Raw genomic sequence first — 21,510 nt, 5'->3', positions numbered from 1 at the left:
TTGGTTATTTTGTGATGTAGTTAGCCATTATGTTTCAATTACTTTTTTCATCACTACTCTGTTTCCCCTGTCCTTCTAGGCATTAAGATTGTTTCTATAGCCCCTGAGATACTGAAGCACTGTCAGTTTTCATTTTGAAACTAATTTCTCTTTTTTTCCCTCTGATTAGATAATTTCTGTCTTTAAGATGTCTAATTCTTTCCTCTGCCTATTTCATCTTGTTGATGAACCTATCATATTTTTAAGGTTTAATGATGTATTTTTCTGTTCTAATGTTTTTTGTTTACTCTTTGTGCTGTGTATATCTTTGCTGAGACTCTGTTTACTTGCTGGAACTCTCAGAATTTCCATTTTTTCCAAGTGCGCTGTAATTGCTTATTGAAACTTTTTTTGGTGCTAATCCTGGGGCTTGAACAAAGGGCCTGAGTGCTGTCTATGATCTTCTTTTGCTCAAAGCTAGCACTCTACCCCTTGAGCCACAGCTCCACTTCTGGCATTTTGGTAGTTTATTGGACATAAGAGGCTCATGGACTTTCCTACCTGGGCTGGCTTTGAACCAGGAGTGATCTTCAGATCTCAGCCTTCTGAATAGCTAGGTTTACAGATGTGAGACAGCAACATTGGACTGAAACATTTTTATCATGGCTGCTGTAAAAATCCATGTTTAGATAATTCTAGCATCTGTGCCACCCCATTTTTTGGCACCTTTTACCCTGTGGAAATTTTTTAGCTAGTGTTATGGGCTGGATTGTGGACCCCCTGAAATTCTTATGTTGAACTTCTAACCCTAGTACCATAATAATATTACTTTATTTAGAATAAGGTCATTGCGAATATAATTAACCAAAATGAAGTCAGGAGAGAAAGACAGACTGCTTATCCAGAATGACTGGTTTACTTATAGAGAGTGTTTTATTTTATTTTTAATATGTTTTTATTGTAAAGATATTGCACAGAGGGGTACAGTTACATGAGTAACGTAATGAGTACATTTCCTATGGAACATTGTTACCCCCTCCTTTGTTTGTCCCCTACCATCCCTTCCCTCCCCACCTCTCCAACTCCCCTTTCCAACCCCCTCACCTGAAGTTGTAAAATTCGTTTTCAACATAGTGTTTTGTCCATCTCATTGTTACAATGGGTCAAACTGCATCCCTATTTAAGCATTTTGTTTTCTCCCTTCTCCCCCTCCCCCACCCGCAAATTAGAAAAATGTATATACAAGATGCAGGGCACTGGAATCAAATACAGTGAAAATAGGGGTTATACCATGGGGGAGGAACAGACCAAAGAAACCGAAAATCACATGATACATTATAAATATGTTAAAAAACAATAGCAAGAAAGAAAAAAATAACACTTGTGTCCCTATCTTGGGATTCATTTCACTTAACATCATCTTATATAGTCATAGCTTTTGACCTTTTCTGCTTGTCCTAGATATATTGCAAATAAGGGAAACAATGGGACCTATGTTTCTTTGGGCTTGGCTTACTTCACTTAATATAATTTTTTTCCGTCTTTCCATTTCCTAACAAATGGGGCAATGTCATTCTTTCTGATGGAGGCATAGAATTCCATGGTGTATATACCACATTTGAAAGAGTGTACTTTAGAGACAAGCCCCCACATATGGAAAAGTCATGCTACCATAAATACAGATTTGGCTAATGTGTATACAAACCAAAGTATTTCAAAGACCTTCAAACCACCAGACCACTAGAAGAAAGGAGAGAGTCAGGGTCTGAATATTTTATTCACCTCTAAGAAGGAACTAACCCAGTTCATACCTTGATTTGGAAGTGTGTGTGTGTGTGTGTGTGTGTGTGTGTGTGTGTGTGTGTATCAGTACATCAGTACTGGGGCTTGAACTCAGGGCTTGGGCACTGTTCCTTTGCTTTTTTGTTCAAGGCTAATGCTCTACCACTTGAGCTCCAGCTCCACTTGCAGCTTTTTGTTGGTTAATTGGAGATAAGTCTCATGGACTTTTCTGCCTGAGCTTGCTTTGAAGTACAATCAATCCTCAGCTATCAATCTTCTGGGTAGCTAGGATTACAGATGTAAACCATTTGCACTGGGATTTTGAAATAGCATACAGAACTATGAAACAACTATCTGTTGTTTATGCAATCCAGATGATGGTACATTTTTACAGCAGATCTTAATAACATAGTTTGAAGGACTTGCCTCCCCCCTCTTGGCCTGATCATTTTATGTATCTAAAGATAGAGTATAAAGGATTGACCCTCACCCTATTATCCCAGGCCCATGCAGATGCCAGTCAAAAATCTCAGGTATGTACAAACTTGTTTGAAGTGCTACCAGGGCAAGCCACCTAAGGCCAGCTGTAAATATACCATTGTGGGTCCATTTGAAAGCCCCCAACTCCCTTGACCTAGTGGCTTTTTCACTAAACCCTGCCTCCTTGCTCAGACCTCAAGTAAAAACCCAGCTCATGTCCCAACTCTCTGACACAACCTCCAAACCCACAGGAAGGTCTGTGCCTCTCACTGTTCCTCAATAAACAGTCCTCGCCTGTTGATGATCAAGTCTGGTTTATTCCTTTTCCCTTCTCCTCCATTTCCCCAACATAGTTGATATGATAAGTGCTTTCCTATTGAAGCCTAGACATTCAGGAAATTATGAGACTGTATTTTTTAAAAAAATCTTGTATTTTAATGGATCTCCACTGACATTGCTGTAGCAAATGAACTGAGTTGCTAAAGCTGGCATCATTACTGGCATAAGTCCAGGTTCTACACTTGCCCTGACAACTGGGAAGAGACAGTTTCTTTCTTTAAATCATATTTTTATTGTCTTTAAGTAATTGTACAAAGGGATTACAAACCATCATGTCAGTTTACGAACACAATGTATTTTGACCAATAATCACCCCTTTTTATCATTCTCCCCCATCACTTTCAAGAAAGAGGTTTTTTGGTAACACTGGGCAAGGGTGGTAGTTCTAACTCCTCAGCAGGCATTCAATGATGCCACTCTGACTGAAAAGGGGAGGTGATTTGTTACTATTAAAACTTTACTATTACATGACACTCCATTAGGATTCCTCTGATCAGAGTGAGGGTAGGGAGGATTGTTACTACCAGTGTGAGTAAAAGTCTCCATTCTCCTGTCCTTTCTGTAAATTTCATTGACACCATGAGATATGGGCCTTGTTACTGATGAGCAGCAATGACAATCCTGGAACCTGACTCAGCTTTCTCTGACACTTCTCTCCCCATTGGGGAAATTTGAGATTCATGTTACAACTTGGCAATAGTTGAAATACAGACTGTCTAGTAGACCTTTCTTGGCAGGGCAAGTTGGAGGCTTATTTTTGCTTGTAGAACAGTTATTAGCAAGGTTCCCCATTTCCTCCCATTTTGGGGGATACAAACTAGATTTTTTGTGTGTTGTGTGCTACTGGGGTTTGAGCTCAGGGTAGTTGCTCTACAACTTAAGAGTAGATATTCTACTACTTACCCAATACCTCTTGCCCTTTTTGCACTAGTTATTTTTCAGGTATAATCTCCCATTTTTTTGCCAACCAGTTTGGACCATGATCATCTTACTTAAGGCCTCCTGTACACCTGGGATACAAGGGGCAGGCCACCATGCTCAACTTTTTGTTGAGAGGGATATCTCACTAAGATCACATCTTAGTGATCTTCATCCCTTCTTCCTGAAATTGGGATTATAGCCTGGTGCTGGTAGCTCACACCTGCAATCCTAGCTACTCAGGAGGCTGAGATCTGAGGATCGTGGTTCAAAGACAGCCTGGGAAGGAAAGTCCATGAGACTCTTATCTCCAATTAACCACCAGAAAACCAGAAGTGGCACTGTGGCTCAAATGGCAGAGCACTGACCTTGAGCTGAAGAGTTGAGGGACAGTGCCCAGGGCCAGCGTTCAAGTCTCATGACTGACTTTAAAAAAAAGGAGCTTGGATTACAACTATGAACTACCATGATAGAGAGTAGGCTTTTTTGGCCTATTTTTGTCTACAACCACTAGTATTTCTGAATTTTAGCTTCTTCATTATCCAGCTTTTGAATACATGACAAGAAAATACAAAAAAACAAAACAAAACTCGCAACCACATTGTTCTTCAAATCTCAAGGAACTTAGCCTGTATATCTTCACCTTTCTGCTTTCTAAAATCTTATGATTGTTTTATATGTAATGTCCACACATTTTTATTATATTTTGCCAGAGGTACAGGAAAATAAATCTGTTTCAGATCCTCATTTAAACAGTGGTCAGTTGTCCCTTATAAAGGAAGATGCTCCTCACACATGATTAATTACCTAGCTGAAGCACAGGCAATTGAAACATAAGTACTCATGTAGATTTTTAAGTCAAAATCCTGGTATTATTACTCTCTAGCAAGAGGAAATGATTTAAATTTCATAACATTTGTAAACTGAATTTTTCTGTTTTAAAAACTTATTTTATCTATTCTTTAGCAAATTTATTTTGATAGAGCTCAACAAATTGTAATCACTTAATATACATTACCTTTGTGTGTGTGTGTGTGTGTGTATGTATGTGTGTATGGTGTGTGTGTGTGTGTGTGTGTGTTTGTGTGTGTGTGTTTGTACCAGAGCTTGAACTCAAGACCCAGGCACTATTGCTTGACTTTCTCATTCAAGGTTGGCACTCTGCAACTTGAGCTACACCATCACTTTGGGATTTTTGGTCCTTAATTAGTGATGAAAATCTCATGATTTTTCCTACCCAGGCTGTCTTTGAACCACAACCCTCAGATCTCAGCCTTCTGAGTAGCTAAGATTACAGATGTAGACATCACACTTGGCTTATTTCCTGTTATTTGTCTACAGAAAGAAAAGTTGGAAGGACTGGCAGCATGACTAATATGGAAGAGGGCATGCCTAGGCATGCCCTCAAGCTGGAGTTGAGTTCAGATGGGGAAATTCTTGTAAACTAGCAAAGCAAGAACTGACTAGGCTGGGAGTCCTGTGATGTCAGTTTTGTGTGTTTGTGCCAGTATTGAGACTTGAACTCAGGACCTGTGTGTTCTTCTTTTCCTTGTTCACTCAAGACTGGCTCTCTACTTGAGCCATACCTACACTTGTAGTCTTTGTTTTGATGGTTAATTGGAGATGAGTCTCATGGGCTTTAAACCAAGAGCCTCAGCCTCTTGATTAGTTAGAATTACAGACATTAGCCACTGATGCCTGGCTTCTGTGCTATCACGTTAAGTCTCAATTCTACCATTAACTTGGTCTAGCACTTCCCTTTTCTGCACTTCAGTTTCCTCACCTGAAAAACAAAGGTCCTGGCATTTGAGAGTCCTTACAAAATCCAAGCGCCTCTAGCTTTATCTTTCTTCTTATTGATGTTACAGATTTTGAAGAAGTTTGATGTTTTTTCAAGGTCTTTGATATTTCAATTTTTTTTCTTTTTTTCTTTTTTTTTTTTGGGTCCGGTCATGGGGCCTGAACTCTGGGCCTGGGCACTGTCCCTCAGCTCTTCAGCTCAAAGCTAGTGCTCTACCACTTGAGCCACAGCGCTTTTTTCTTTTTGCTTATGTGGTGCTGAGGAATCGAACCCAGGGCCTTGAGCATGCAAGGCAAGTGCTCTACCACTGAGCCACCTTCCCAGCCCCCTCAATTTTTTTTCTTAAAAAAAAAGCTTTGATTCTTTGGAGAACTCAATTAATTTATCTTGTCCTGCTGAGGTGATCCTAGTGGGGGTTAGGCAGTTCTTAAGAACCAGGGAAGATTTTCTTTAGCCAAAGCAGCTAGAGTGTATCAAGTACTTAGAAATGGAAATGTAGCTATGAAGACAAAGGTGGCTTAGAAACATGGCTGCATGGGCTAGAATGGACTAATTCAGCAGAATTTTCTGACAAGAAGTATGCTTTTCTTTACTGCTTGTATTTTATTTTACTGTGCTGGGAGACAGTAACTTCATCATTGTCACATTTCCTTCTAACTGTTCACACTGCCAATTGGGTCCAAATAGACAGATCTGAGCATTGGTTTTCTCAAGTGGTTTTAACAAAGTACCAGAGACTAGGCGGTTTAAAGAATGTAAAGTTTCTGCATACCCTTGTGGAAGCCAGAAGGTGGTTCCCAGTCTCTTAGCTTATAGATGCTCATCCTCACTCTGTGTCTTCATCTTGTTTTCATTCCATACATTCTGGTGGCAAAATGTTCTCTTTTAATATGTATGGATACATTAGGTTAGATTAGGACAACCCTAATGAGCTCATTTTTAACTTAATTTCTTCTTTAAAAACTTTATTCCAAGCTTGATGCTAGAGGACCATGCCTATAATTCTAGCTACTCAGAAGGCTAAGATATGAGGATCATGCGTGACTCAAAGCCAGCCTGGGCAAGAAGGTCTATGAGACTCTTCAATAAAATACCACTTGGCTCAAGTGGTAGAGTGCTAGCCTTAAGTAAAAGAAGCTCAGGGACAGAGCCCAGGCCCTCAGATCAAGCCTCAGAACTGGCAAAATAATAAAAAAGAAAAAGAAAAAAAAAGAACTCTCACTATACAGAAGTAACAAAAATGGTAGTCAGTTCTGAATTTAGAAATGTATTGGTACCAAGGATGTTTTTATAAATTTCAGAGATTATGCATTCTTCATGAATACTTGTGTGCAGCTACTTGCAGATATGCATTTCCAAACTTGAAATATAAGTATGAACAGTTGAAAAAATGCTTCTTCCTGCTCAAACTCTTCTTCCTCCCATAAAGCCCTGGATGCCCACTCAACAAATGAAAAGAACCAGGGTACTGATACATGAGCCATCAAGTAGGAGTCATGTACTAACTATAAAAGCTGTTCTTTGAGATGATTGTATTTGACTCCTCTCCCCAGATGGAGAGTTTCAGCTACTTTCTTTCATGGCTTCTCTTACTTTCAAATAAACTTTAACTTATTCAAGTTTTCATAGCTCCTGGCTTTATTTCTATACTCTCCATAGAATAAGAAGACATTTGTGGCATCCCTAGAGGTGTCTTTTGTCTTTTTTGTTAATTGACTAAGAAAAATATGAAAAAAATTGAAGTCACTTGGAACCTTAGGAAAATTTAGCCTGGAGAAGAGAGGACATGGAGAAAATAATTATCAGGTTCATCTATTATTCCTATACAATAATCAATGTAGGGGTTCCAAAAATATAGACTATGGAATTTCAGATATCAGAAGGTATAGGCTTACATCAAAACAGGGTTTTTAAGCCAGTAGCAATGCTTGCTTTGTAGGCTTTGCAGAAGCTTACACATTGAGAGCAATTCTGAGAAAATGAGGGAACCAGGGGACTAAGAATTAAGTCTCCATTCAACAAAAATCATCCTGGTAACTGGACTTCAGGTTTCTCTCTGTTCTCATTTTAGAGACTAGGGTTGGTAACTCTATGCTTACTTTATTATTCAGACTTTCCTGATCCACTGATGTCTGATGATTGGGGTATTTCTGTTCTAGACAGAAATTGTGCATAGGTAAGAAAAAGCATCTCCAGTTACTCCAGGCCCTTGGCTGGTTTTTTTTTTGTAAGACTAGATGATAGTGGACAGCAGCACCTCAGTTTTCAATGCTCCAGGCTTGGACCCAGGCCTTAGACAGCTGTTGTTGTACATGGGCTTCTATGTCTCAAGGCTGCCCAGGGCAGTTGACAGACCCCAATAAGAGGATGTTATAACTCTTATTCTGAATTCAGGTCTGAAGCATTAACAGCCTGCTCTAACACCCCTGAAGCTTTCTTCTGCCACTGCAGTTGTGATGACTGCTCCTGCTGATGACCCCCATAACCACTCCTAACCCCTGTCATGGCAGCGGCTCTGTTGCTGGTTTTACTGTTACTGCTCCAGCTGCCTCACACTTGTGTTCCATTCCTGCAATGATAAGATGTATATAAGTAGTTGCCAGTCACTCTTGCTCAGGATATCAGTATGGGTGTTGTTCCTGTGAGAGAAGAGATAGGTGAGGAGACAGGGAAATAATATTATTTTTAATATAATTAGGACCAGGTTCAGAAATTGCAACAAGGAAGCAATTGGGAAAGCAGTTAAGCAGTTTATTGTTAAATTGTTTATTTATGTATTTATTTATGCCTTCCCAGGGCTTGAATGCAGGGACTATGTGCTATTCCTGAGCTTCTGTGCTCAAGACTGGCTGGCACTCCACCACTTGAGCGCCACTTCTGGTGTTTTGGTGGTTAATTGGAGATAAGAGTCACATAGATTTCCCTGCCCAGGCTGGCTTTGATTGGCAGTCCTCAGATCTCATCCTCCCAAGTAGCTAGTGGCACAGGTATGATCCAGGGTGCCAGCATCTTCCTAAGCATGTTTACTATAACTTATTTTAAACTGTTTTATTTTTTTCATTGGTCGTGGGGCTTGAACTCTAGGCCTGGGTGCTGTCCCTCAGCTCTTCAGCTCACTTGAGCCACAATTCCACTTCTAGTCTTTTCTGTCTATGTGGTGCTGAAGAATCAAACCCAGGACCTCATGCATGCAAGGCAAGCACTCTACTGCTAAGCTACCTTCCCAGCCCCTATAACTTATTTTAAATAAGTCCATATGCAACCTAATGTAAGGAATCTGAATTAAATGCTGATAAGAATGTAAACTAGCCCCACGACTGACAAAAAAAAAAGAATGTAAATTAGTGTAAATGCTATGGAAATTAGTGTAAAGTTCCTCAGAAGACTAGCAATAGACTTACCATATAGCCCTGCCATAGCACTTTTAGGCATATATTTTATATATCTGAAGAAGGGTAAATCAATAGAAAAAAAGATACCTACCTACTTATGTTTATTACAGCACTATTCATAATATCTAAATGATAAAATCAACTGAGGTGTCCAACAACAAATGAATAGATAAAAAAGATATGGTATATATAGATTATCAAATATTACACAGCCATACCAAAGGAAATAATGTTATCTATGAGAAAGTATATGGAACCAGAGAACATCCTACTGAGTGAGATGAGACAAAATCAAAAACAGAATATCTTATCTTTCACTTATATGTAGAAGCTAGACCTAAAAGATATACATATGTTCATGGGCATTATTATATCTATGGATAAACAAAATATGAGTACTACTTAGGAGGAGAAAAGGAAAACAAAAAAGTGAATAATTTTGAGATACACTGCAATGACATATTAAAACAGCATAAAGAAGCCTCATTGAACACTGTTCATCAATATAGGGTTTGGGGAAGAGGTTTGGGGAACAGGCTCTGTTGTGGAGGGCGGGTACTAGAAAGAGGGGGGTGGGCTAACAAGGGTGAAAGTAGAGGAATGTGGCTAAAACTGATTGTCAACTGTATGAAAATAGAGCAAAAATCCTGTTGAAATTGTATAAGACGAGAAGCTAAGGGAGAACAATACAGGTGAGGAGATTAGAATACATTGTATGCATGCATGAAAATTTACAATGAAACCTCCTCCCTTGTATAGCGAATATATGATAATGAAAAAGAGACAGTTAAATGGCATATGAATATTCATTTTGTTATATCTCTTGTTTGAGATGTAGTTTCTGCAGAAGTATTGAGGGCAGGAAGGTGTGCCCTAGATTGTAAGCCTCAGCCAGGGAAGACAGCTTTTTCATGGTGAACTACCCTATAGATAGGCTCACATGCCAAGTAAGAATATTTTCAGTAGCCATGTGAATTTAGATTTTCTCCAGTTGAGCTTTTACTTCTGACCAACATTTTACTGTAATTTTGTGAGAAGTCTGAGTCAGAGGTACTCAGCTGATATGTGCAAGGATTTCTGGCCTATGGAAACTACCAATCAAGATATACTTGTGGTGGTAATCTTCAAAGTGTTAGGGTAATTTGTCATATGCAGTAGATAGCTAATACAGACTTAGGTATAAAAAGTACAGTGTTATCTAAATAAGTACTTTAAATTTGGATGTATATGTTGGTTGGTTATGGGGCTTGAACTCTGGGCCTGGGTGCTGTCCCTAAGCTCTTCAACTCAAGGTGAGGTCTCTACCACTTGAGCCACAGTGCTACTTCCGGTTTTCTGGTGCCTGGGCTGGTTTTGAACCGTGATCCTCAGACCTCAGCCTCCTGAGTAGCTAGGATTACAGGCATGAGCCACCAGCACCGGGCTTGGTTGTAATTTTAAAACCAGACATGGTGGAAAGGCTAGAAAGGCTGAAAACTTAGAAGCTTAAAGTTTCTTGAATGTCATATAAATTTAGATTTTTGTGGAGGCAGCTGCTGAAAGCTTATAGGAAAAGCTTATTGGCAATAGAAGCTAAAGGTATACTTGTTATGTAGTGATAGAACTCTCCCCCACAAAGTCCGTGTAATACGAACTTAATCCCAGATCCAACAGTGTTGAGGTTGTCTGTTCACCAATTTTTTTTCCAGCAAGAAAGGATTAATGCCACTATGGTAGGAGTGGGTTAGTGATCATTGAAGTTGATTCCTGACATAATGATGAGCTCAGTCTCCTTTTCCTTCTCTTGACTTATACTTTCTTGCTCTTTTGTCTTTGGCCATTGAATGACTCAGCAATAGGTCAAGGGCCTCACTGAGAACCAGTGCTTCAATCTTGGACTTCCCACTCTTCAGAGTCATAAGAAATACATTTCTGTTCTTTGTAAATTATCCAGTTTCTGGTATTCTGCTAGCATGCGCACGTGCGCGCGCACACACGCACACACACACACACACACTCGTGTGTGCATGCACGCCTGCCCTGGAACTTGAATTCAAGGCTTATGTACTGTCCCTGAGGTTTTGTTTTGTTTTGTTTCTCAACGTTGCTATCACATGAGCCACAGCTCTACTTCCAGATTTTTTGGTGGTTAACTGGAGTCAAGTGTTTCAGAATTGCATGGACTTTCCTGCCCAAGCTGGCTTTGAACTGAACTGTTCAGATCTCAGCCTCCTGAGTAGCTAGGATCCACAAGTTTAAGTCACAGATGCCCAGCTGTATACTTGAAGGGAAGAGAGGAATTTGTTTTGTAACTGAGGTAAAAAGGGAAAAGATGGGGAACCAGATTCAAGGGAGAAAAGTAGGTTTGTCTTCAACTCTACTCCTTTGAAAAGTCTGAGCCTCAGTGGTTTTCATGAGTGGAGTCATTTTGTTAAGAAACGGGGAACTAGCAATATTTCTCTAGAATCCAGATACCAAATCCTGGTACACCATTGTAGAAAGTGCTTTATCTCAAGTTCTATATGAAGCCACACTGCTCAGACTCCACAAGGAGTAGTGGTTTGTAAGCACTAGGAGATAGAATCATTGACAAAAAGCCAACTTCCTATAATTGGTACCATATTCAAGGGTCAACTGTGAGGCTCCTTGTAGTGGTTCTGCTGTTCCAATAGGAAGCAAAGCAGAAGAAAGAATGTGGCAGACACTATGAAGGAATTATAGCTGAAATATTACACATTGTCTTCTTCCTCTTATACTAATTGTATACTTGGGAGATGTCCAGTGGAGTTGGAGTTAGAAGTCTTGTGCAACCAAATGGGGAGTATGAATAAAAACTTTAAACTGTTAGTTAATAGTTAGAGCTGGTGGTTCATACCTATAATTATAGCTACTCAGGAGGCTGAGATCTGAAGATCATAGTTCAAAACCAACCACAAGCAGAAAAGTCTGTGAGGATCTTATCCCCAATTAACCACCAAAATCCAGAAGTAGAGCTGTGATTCAAGTGGTATAGAGCCAGCCTTGAGCCCAAAAGTTGAGAGTGACCTGGCCCTGAGTTCAATCTCCAGTACTGGCATACAAAAAATACTGTTGAGTGGCTCAAACTTGTAATTCTTAATACTCAGAAGGCTGAGATTTGAGGATCATGGTTTGAATCCTGCCCAGGCAGACAAATCTGATAGACTTTTATCTGCAATTAACCAGCAAAATGCTGGAAATAGAAGTGGGGCTCAAGTGGTAGAGCACTATCCTTGAGTGAAAAAGGCAAAGGGCAGTACAAGAGCCGAAGTTCAAGTCCCAATATCAGCCAGTGAATGCGCACACACACGCACACAGACACACACAGACACACAGACACAAAGACACAGACACACACACAAAGATACAGACACACACACACACACACACACACACACACACACACTGGATTTGTCTTTTAGAAATCACTTTGCTTCTATTTCATACTACCTATTTTCCTCCTTTCCCATATTTGATGCAGAAATCACTTTACCATTTGCCTGGATCACCAGAACTTCACTACTTTAAAAACAATAAAAAATATTTTTAACTCAAGATATTAGTTCTTATTAGATTCCCAAGCCCAGCATTTTATTTTTAATGTATATATTTATTGAGCTACAAAGGACAGTACTTGCTTTTACATTCATTGACTGATATGTTCCACAATGCATTCTAAAATACATTTATCTCATTTAATGGATTTCATTTATAACATCCAAGAAAACTTCACACTTTAATTATCACACTACTTAAATAGCATAGACTTTTTTAACTGTCTCATTCATATGATAATTACTACTGCATCTCACCAAAACAAGTATACAAATGTAGCACTATTACCAGGAAAGAAGTTTGCTTTACACATGTATAACATTAATTAATGTTAATTGCAAGCAATCCATAACTAAAGCAAAACTTCAGGAAAATGATTTTTGGTTATTTGGAATTTGATTTTCTTTTTATCTCCTTTTTATGAAACACACTGTTTACATTTCAACACATCTAAGTTATTTTGTTGCAGTCAGTACTTACAATATCAGTTACAAGTGCTATGATTGGAAGCTTTTTAATTTTCTTTTTCTTAACTTTACTACAAACACTACTAGCCAGGAAATAAACTACCACATTATAAGGTTTACACTAGACAAAATTCCCTACTGTGTATTCACCTGGCCAACTTCAATACTTATCAATCATTATCAAATCAAAAGTTGGTGGTAAGTAAAATGTAAATGTAAAATATATTACTTTGCTTCCCCTTACACTGAAAAACAAAATGAAACAAAGCCTACCACCAAATTACTTGTAATTTATAATGAAATTGTTGGTAGCTTTCAAACAATGATCAGCTTCATTAACAGATCAACTACATCATGAACCCTTTCTCTCAGAGTTCATTATACAATTAATTTTTTCTCCCTTCATTTCTGATTATTTTGCTGCCCATGGTTTTCCTTCATGTTTCACATTTTGTTGTTTCATGTATAACTTCTTCTGATTTCATGTCACTTCATTTATGGTTCTTTCTTGTCTTGTTGCTTCATTTCAGATGGCACCCTTCAATTGTCAGTTTACTACCTTTCTAGGAAATCAGATCCGGAGGGCTATGAAAGATACTTTTCTCTTGATCTCTCTGATACTCTTCCTGGGCTCGCTGCAGCTTGCGGCCCCTCAGTTTCCACTTATGGAAACAGTATGTCACAAAGGAGGTCATTACCAATGAGAAAATAATTATGAGCACTATTATCAGGGCCACAGTGGAGGAGAGAGGTGCTTCCAGATGGGCAGCCTCAGCTTGAATGGTTGCGTTTGTTTTATCAACATTCTTATAGTCCTCAGAAGTCCAGAAGGCAGGCATGAATCCTAAATTGAAGGGTGATCTCATTGAAGAAGAAAAGGTAATGAAAACTCTGTCACCGTTCTTGGCTTTAAGATGGTTGAATGAAGAATTGATTCTCTCTTCAGGAATATGATGGCAATCTCCAGTATGCTGCTACAGGAGCTGGGTTCAAAACGAATAGAGTCAAGCTTCTATTAATCACTGGACACAGAAGTTATTAAAGTTCCAAGAGTGATTGCAACACACACAAGACCAAACTTAGTGTGTGGAGCAAGGACTATTAGTAACATTATAAGAAAAAAAAGACATGTCTCCTCTTTGGTGTTAGTTCTCACATCCTTATGTGTTTTAATAATAAACACTTTTAATGTTGTAGAAATATAATATAATAGTGTAAGGAACTTAGAAAAGTAATTTGATTCACAATGGCTTTCATTTAGTAAAGATCTGAACTAGCTAAATTTTCCAATTAACTACCAAAAAAGCCAGAAGTGGAGCTGTGGCTCAAGTAGTAGAGCACTAGTCTTGAGCACAAAAACTCAGGTCCAAGCCCCAGAATGGGCACAAAAAAGATGATGATGATGATGATGATGATGCCAATAAATAAATAATAATAAAATAATAATAAAGTAAGTGTAGGGTCATGGAAAGTAAAGGCCATGTGGACCACTCAACTGCATTGAGGAAGAGAGAAATCAGTGAATGTCAACAGGTGGGTGGAACTGCTCTAATATACACATGAATTTTGCAAATGTAACTAGTATCATATTAATCCATTTCATCATATTTGTAGCTCTTTGCAAGATGTATTATTTTTCATTAAAAAATTAAAAGTAAAGTGAAAATGAATATTAAAAAGATCAATTATCTGAAAAACAATGTATAACATATTGGAAATGTTAATTCAGTGTATCTTGTGGCATATAATGGCACTATATTTTCATCATATTTTCTAAAGTAATTTTCCTTCACTGTCTAGTTTGAGTACAAGAACAAATTAGAGTTAATTTAGAACAATGGGAAAATTATTAAAATAATTTACAATCCAAGATCCTGAAGCTCATGCCTATAATTCTAGCTACTCAGGAGGCTGAGATCTAAGGATCCAACCCAGACAGTAAAGTCCATGAGACTATTACTCCAGTTAATCACAAAAAGCCCAATGTGAAAATGTGGCTTAAGTGGTAGAGCACCAGCCGTGAGTAAAAAAGCTAAGGGACAGCACTCAGTACCAGCACACACACACACAAATACATACATACATACATGCATGCGCGTGTGCACACACACACACACACACACACACACACACTATAAAATACTTTTTACTAGGGGAAGGGGAATAACAAAATGCTGAAACAAGGACAGAAAAAAAAGAAAGTATTTTTTACATTTCAAAAAATTTACTTCTATACTACTGTTTTCATTAACAACAAACCCTAAAACTGCTCTTTAGCACCATCTAAATTAGGGGCATCCTGAGTGGTAACCTCTGTGGAATAATTACATATACTGTAATTGCAATTAATTTCTTTTTTGGGGGGGGGGTCCGGTCATGGGGCCTGAACTCTGGGCCTGGGCGCTGTCCCTCAGCTCTTCAGGTCAAGGCTAGAGCTCTACCACTTAAGCCACAGCGCCACTTCCGGCTTTTTTCTTTTTGCTTATGTGGTGCTAAGGAATCGAACCCAGGGCCTCATGCATGCAAAGCAAGCGCTCTACCACTGAGCCACCTTCCCAGCCCCTTGCAATTAATTTCTTAATGGAAGTCTGCAGCCTAGCCTTCCATGTACCAAAGAACTATGTATTTGCTAATTAACTGTGATGTTAAGCACTATCTAGATGTACTGCATTTCTGTTTACTATAAATTGACATACTATTATTATTAAAAGAAGTAAATTAGCTCTTCTCCCTAATCAGAGGCACATATGCTCTGGCAATCTGTTAACTTCCAGGAGAGTTTAAATGCTGGATTTTAGAGAAGTTTCCGGGCAGGAAATATGATACATTTTGGTAAACAGAGACAGGGTAGAAAATCTGGGTGCAAATACATGAGAAATCAAACCATTAGGCAGTGACATAAGATGGTAAAAATATAAATTAAAAACATCCAAATGTCAAAGTCTTTATATAGGTAGTAAATAAGACAAATTTCTACTGTCCAAATTTTACATAGCATTCCCAATCACAGAAATGGGCAGAAAGATGCTTGTACTAATGACTCCAAGATTAAGCTCACAATAATGTCCACTTTTGAGTGACATTACTTTTTGTAGATGTCAAAACTGAAAAAGTAAGCTTCTGACAATCCCTTGAGGAATGAATGTGGGTTTATTACACTCACATCTGAACACTATGATGATTATGTAAATGTTTGGAGATAAAAAGACCCAAATTGAACATGAAAAAATGCAAAGATAAGCTCAGCTTTTGAGAGAGAAGTGTGTATTTCAGTTGATTACATTTCAACAGATTTTACCATAAAGTGTCTGATAGTGGGGGGGGGCGGGGGGGGTTGTGTGTGTTGGGGAGGTAATGTGGTGTGTATGCCAGTACTGGGGCTTGAACTTAGGGCTTGGGTCCAGTCCTTTAGCTTTTTTACTCAAGACTGGTGCTCTACCACTTGAGCCACACACAGTTCCACTTCTGGATTTCATTACCTAGACTTGTCAAACTGCAAACCTCAGCACTCAGCATCCTGAGTAGACAGGATTACAGATGTGAGCCACTGCTGCCTGTTAAGTTCCTCGTTTTATGTTTCTAGACAGTTGGGCAAAAATGAAGTCTCACCTATTTCTTTCCTTGGCTTGGCAGTTGGTGGAAAGTAGTAGAACTCCACATATTGCTTCTCTCCAAACCAGATAGTTTTAAAGAATATCAACCCTCTTCCAGGCCTTTGTTATCTGGCTGCACTAAAAGGATCTGTGTAGTTTGGAGATATATAAGATCTAAGAGTCTAAGAATCTAAGAGATTTTCATCAAAGGTCTGTGTATTTTGGAGATACACCTTATATTTTCATCAAATCATAGAATCCTGCCAGAATTGAAAGAGGCTTTGAACCATTTCATAAAACACTCTTAGTTTTATTTTTTAAAGCTCAGGGTCCAGCTAGGAATATATGAGGCATATTTGGTATTTTCAAAGTGATTATCATTTGGCAGCTAGGTAGTCATAGGTTAAGGATTTAGAATGGGTCAAGGAGGATGTGGAATACCTTCACAACCAGAGCAAGAGATATTCTTTGGCAAAGGTTCATTATTATTATTATTATTAGTGCCAGTACTAGGGTCTTGGACACTGTCCTTTAGTTTCTTCACTCAAGGCTGTTGTTATACCACTTGAGCCACATCTCCACTTCTAGCTTTTTAAAATATTGGTTAATTGGAGATAAGAGGATAAGAGTCTCATGGACTTTCTTGCTTAACCTGGCTTTGGACCGTGATCCACAGATCTCAGCCTACTGAGGATTACTATGTGAATTACCAGCACTCAGCAGCAAAGATTCTTCAATAACAAATCTTTATAACCTTTACAACTATTCCTATAGCCATCCTCTACCCTTCCCCTCTTGACCCTCCAAGCTTATGATTAACATACATATAATAAATGTATACTTATTAATATACTTGAGTAGGCCACAAAAGGATAATCAATCTAGAGTTCCTTCTCTTACCTCCATTAAATCCCTCAGTATAAGTATAGATGTGTTTATAAGTAAACTTAAAATGAAAGTTTAGATAAAGCAACTAGTGATTTCATTATGTCCACATACTATCTAGATAAAGCTCAAGGTAAAATTCAAGAAGACAAACCCCAGATGGAATTATTTCTATGTCAATTCCAGGCACTCTTCCTTTGTACTCAAGTCAATTCAACAAAATTTCATCAAACTTAAGTACCTGTGTGTGCCCACCCTCATGCAGTCTAGAGTGATTCAGCTACCAAGGCAGGTGAGGATCTGAACCTCTTGGCTGTAGTACCCTACTTCGAGTACCATTGTGAAAGGCTGGAGTCCATTAGCATCAATATGACATGTTCAAGTTTATTTTGTCTTTACCAGCATCATCTTCCAGGAACTCAGAAAGAAAGAAAGAAAGAAAGAAAGAAAGAAAGAAAGAAAGAAAGAAAGAAAGAAAGAAAGAAAGAAGGAAGGAAGGAAAGAAAGGAAGAGAGAGAAATTGGTCACTTACTACTGTGTCTGAGGATCTGGTCTGGTCATCAATTTCTGGTTTTCAATTTCTCCTCTATTCTATATTCCCCTCCCCCAAGAAAAGTATCTCTCATACTGTTAATGGATTTTCTGCTGTGGACTAAAAAAAAGGCAGCAGTCCAGGAATAGTAATTCAGATGGCCTAACCTTTTCTCTGTTGTATATGTTCATAACAATAGTTGTTATCCTGTCTGTGTATGTGTGTGTGTGAATTTTATTTTAGCAAAGATGGGAATATCAAATGTCTTCTACCTAGCTTGAATCTAAAAAGATTTTTCAAAAGAAGAAGTTATTAACATCCAAATAAAACCACCACTATCCTCAATGCAGCCAAACATTAAAGCATTAAGTTTTTAGGGAACACTATTTACTTCCATGCCCCTTTCCACTTGGAGTCATTAGAAAGGTTGTATTGCAGGGACATGGTTTGGGATAATCTATGAAAAACCACACATTTAAGATTATTGTTGCTTCTTTATTTTCCAAGGACAATCTATAGAGCTATTTCCTGCTTGTGTCTAGAGAAATTGATTTAATAGATTACTTTTCTCCTCTGACCTGGATTATTGGCTGCTATGCATTCATTTCCATTTTAATCTGTCTTGAGGAAGGAGAAATCAAGTGAAAAAGCAATCTATTAAGTGAGAGGGAGTAAGAAGTGATAGGTGACAGTTTTAACTCCACAAAATAATTTAGCAGTTAATTATCTTCTGACTGTATCATGAACTATTAGTTCACAATTGTGTATATTTGTCTCTTATGATCACTGAGCCATACAGCTTTTCAAAATTTAATCTTCAATTTACACAGATATAGTGAAAGTTGCCTAGGGAGAGTAAGTGGCTCCATCTCTGTTTGTATATATTAGCGTTACACATGTATCCGACTCCACCACCCCACCTCACAGAGAGGGTTTTACTTCTATAAATCTCATGTCACCTCCTGTAAGGATTGGGGTTGGGCTGGGAAGGTGGCTTAGTGGTAGAGTGTTTGCCTTGCAGGCATGAAGCCCTGGGTTCGATTCCTCAGCACCACATAAACAGAAAAAGCCAGAAGTGGTGCTGTGGCTCAAGTGGTAGGGCGGTAGCCTTGAGCTGAAGAGCTGTGGGACAGTGCCCAGGCCCAGAGTTCAGGACCATGACCGGCAAAAAAAAAAAAGGATTGAGGTCATTAATAGTGATTTGTTAGCTGGGCACCAGTGGTTCCTGCCTGTAATCCTAGCCACTCAGGAGGCTGAGATCTGAGAATCATAGTTTGAAGGTAGGTTGGGCAGAAAAGTCTGTGAGACTGTTATCTCTTAACCAGCAGGAAGCCAGAAGTGGAGGTGTGGCTCAAGTTGCTAGAGCAAATGAGAGTGCAAGGCCTGAGTCCAAGCCATACTACCTGCACCAAAAAATAAATTAAAATTAAAAAAAAAACTTGTTGATGAGAATTGGATGTCTTGGATATTGTGAGAGAAATTACTCCTCAAAGGGCGATGGCAATTCAAAATGCAATGCTAGAAAGTGTAGACAGGTAGGTATCCTTCCCTGGTGGTACCTACATCCTAATGCAGAAAGCTGAGGCTGAGGGACTTTTCTCTCTTAAGGTTTTCATCTTCTTAGCCATTCAAGTAGTGCAACTGTCACTGCGGTCAGAAAGAGCTGCCAGCTCAGAACAGAGAGTTAGTGATTAGGGGCCATCTTCTGCCTGAGTATGTGTGTCCCCTCCCCCACTTCTTGGTCCAAAGCACTTGCAAGACTAGGCTAGATGGACAGTCACTATTGATCCCCAGGAGGTTTAGTGACCTGTTTGCCCATCCCTTTCCATCCAGGGTGTGGTCTCTCAGCTTCCACAAGCTCTTCCCCAACAACAGCATCGGGGTAGAGGGGGCTTGTTTGAACTAAGAATGCAGGTTTAATATTTCAGTTCTCATCCAAGGCATGTGGTAAATCCCTAGGAATGAAGCCCCTGTTGTAAACAACCTTATCCCCAACAAACACACACACATACACACACCACATACACACATCAGTCTTCCCTGTCCCTTCTTCCTGCTCTTCCATGCCCCCTCCTTTTCCCGCAGTGATCCAGAGCAGGCGCATCTTGTGGGAGGGGGCGCCCTCAGAAGAACCCGGCGATCTAGGGAGCCATATATTATGAGTCGGGGTCGCATTGCCACCGGTAGGGCATAGGAATTTGTATCGGACGCTAGTCTAAATTGGAAGAATGCAACGGTCTCAGAATGCCTTGAGGCCCCAGCTGTGTCCAAAGCCACAGCCGAATCTGCGCACAGGTGCTTAGGGGTGCACGCCTCCGGAATGAGCCCTGCAACTCAGCCTCCACAGATCGTACACGTCCTCTTGAGGCAGCCTCCGCCCTTCACTTGAGGACTCTATTCTTGTGCCTGAAGTCCACAGCCCTCAGCCCAGGTGCACCAAGCTCTCCGCCATTGTCTCTTCCAAACCCCCCTCCCCCCCCCCGCGCCAGATACGTTACTAGCTAGAATGGCGGGAGTCCCAAATCAGTTTTTGCATATGGAGAAAGTCAGGTAGGGAGAGATTAAATAACTCTCTGCTCAAGGTTACACCGCAAGGTTGAGGCGGGGTGAGGGAGGAACCCCAGGCTCTCAGGTTCCACACTTTTCCCATTTGGGGTCCGTGCCGCCTTCCTCAAAGCCTCCTGCACTCAGCAGGACCCAGGAACACGAGCCGCGCCCGTCCTTACAAGTGCTTGCTCACACGTGGACCCTTTCTTTCATTTGACACTTCCATTTCCCCCAGCCCAGCTCTATTCACTAGTGCCTAAGCCCTAGCAGCCACCCACCCACCCTTTCTTCCACTGATCCATCCAACGATGAGGGTGCAGTGCACGGAGTGTGAGCGCGACTCCCCCACCCCACCCCTACCTGGGCGGTTCACGGAGCTGATCTCTGAGTGATGCCGCTGTTCCTACGATTCAGGGCTGTGCAGGGGGCGAGATGCCAGGTGGGGACTACTGCAGCGAGAAGCTCACTGATGATATCTTCTCCCTCAGCAACTGAGTGCAGCCTAGAACTGTTCAACTTTATTTAGGAAAATGTGGTCACGTGGGCTTGTGCTCCCGCGAACCGAAAAGCTCGGCGAATGAAATCAGGTCACGGCGTCCCAGCCGCCTCCGCCTACCACGGTCGGCCGCACCGCAGCTAGCCAGGAAGCCGCGGTGGGGGGAGGGCGATGAAGGGGGCGTAAGGAAACTGGCTTATTCCAGTCCTGTGCTTCTGGGAATTTGCTTGGAATTAATTAGGAAGCTGCGAGAGAAATTGAGATTCAAGAAAGAAGCAATCACACAGATCTAGCCTCTGCAGAGGTGCATCACAACTGGATACACATAAATAACTGGAGCCTTGTGCGAATTCTCCATTAAGTCCCCACTGCCTCGAACAGGTGCCTGGCACAAAAAAGGACCTTAACTGCTTATCAGGCTGGAGGGAATTTACAAAAAGTGGGCATCTGGCCAGGCTCAGGCCGCTCATGCCTGTAATACTAGCTAATCAGAAGGCTAAGATCTGAATGTTTCAGTTTAAATTCACCCTGGGCAGCCAAGTCCCAGGAAAGTCCTATCCCCAATTAACAGCAACAACAACAAAAAGCCCTAAGTGCAGTTGTGGCTCAAGTGGTAGAGCTGTAGCCTTGAACAAAACAAGCTCAAAGATAGTGTCCAGACTTTGAGTTCAAGCCCCAAGACCAACACACACACACACACACACACACACACACACACACACACACACACACACACACACTGGGCAT

General features: G+C 40.2%; 1 long non-coding RNA gene across 1 annotated transcript; it reads right to left on the bottom strand.

Annotated features, from left to right (window-relative positions):
- Positions 1-12,761: 12,761 nt before the first annotated feature.
- Positions 12,762-20,741, bottom strand: LOC105999313. The gene is made up of 2 exons (XR_001175730.1): positions 20,628-20,741; positions 12,762-13,693 (listed from the first exon to the last, which is right to left on the bottom strand). It is a non-coding gene; the product is annotated as an uncharacterized LOC105999313 (long non-coding RNA).
- Between the last annotated feature and the right edge of the window lie 769 nt (positions 20,742-21,510).

Source organism: Dipodomys ordii, unplaced genomic scaffold (assembly GCF_000151885.1).
Source record: "Dipodomys ordii isolate 6190 unplaced genomic scaffold, Dord_2.0 Scaffold187, whole genome shotgun sequence".
Taxonomy (NCBI): Eukaryota; Metazoa; Chordata; class Mammalia; order Rodentia; family Heteromyidae; genus Dipodomys; species Dipodomys ordii.
The sequence above is the reverse complement of the archived record's forward strand: the minus strand, read 5'-3'. Positions and strand labels throughout refer to the sequence as shown.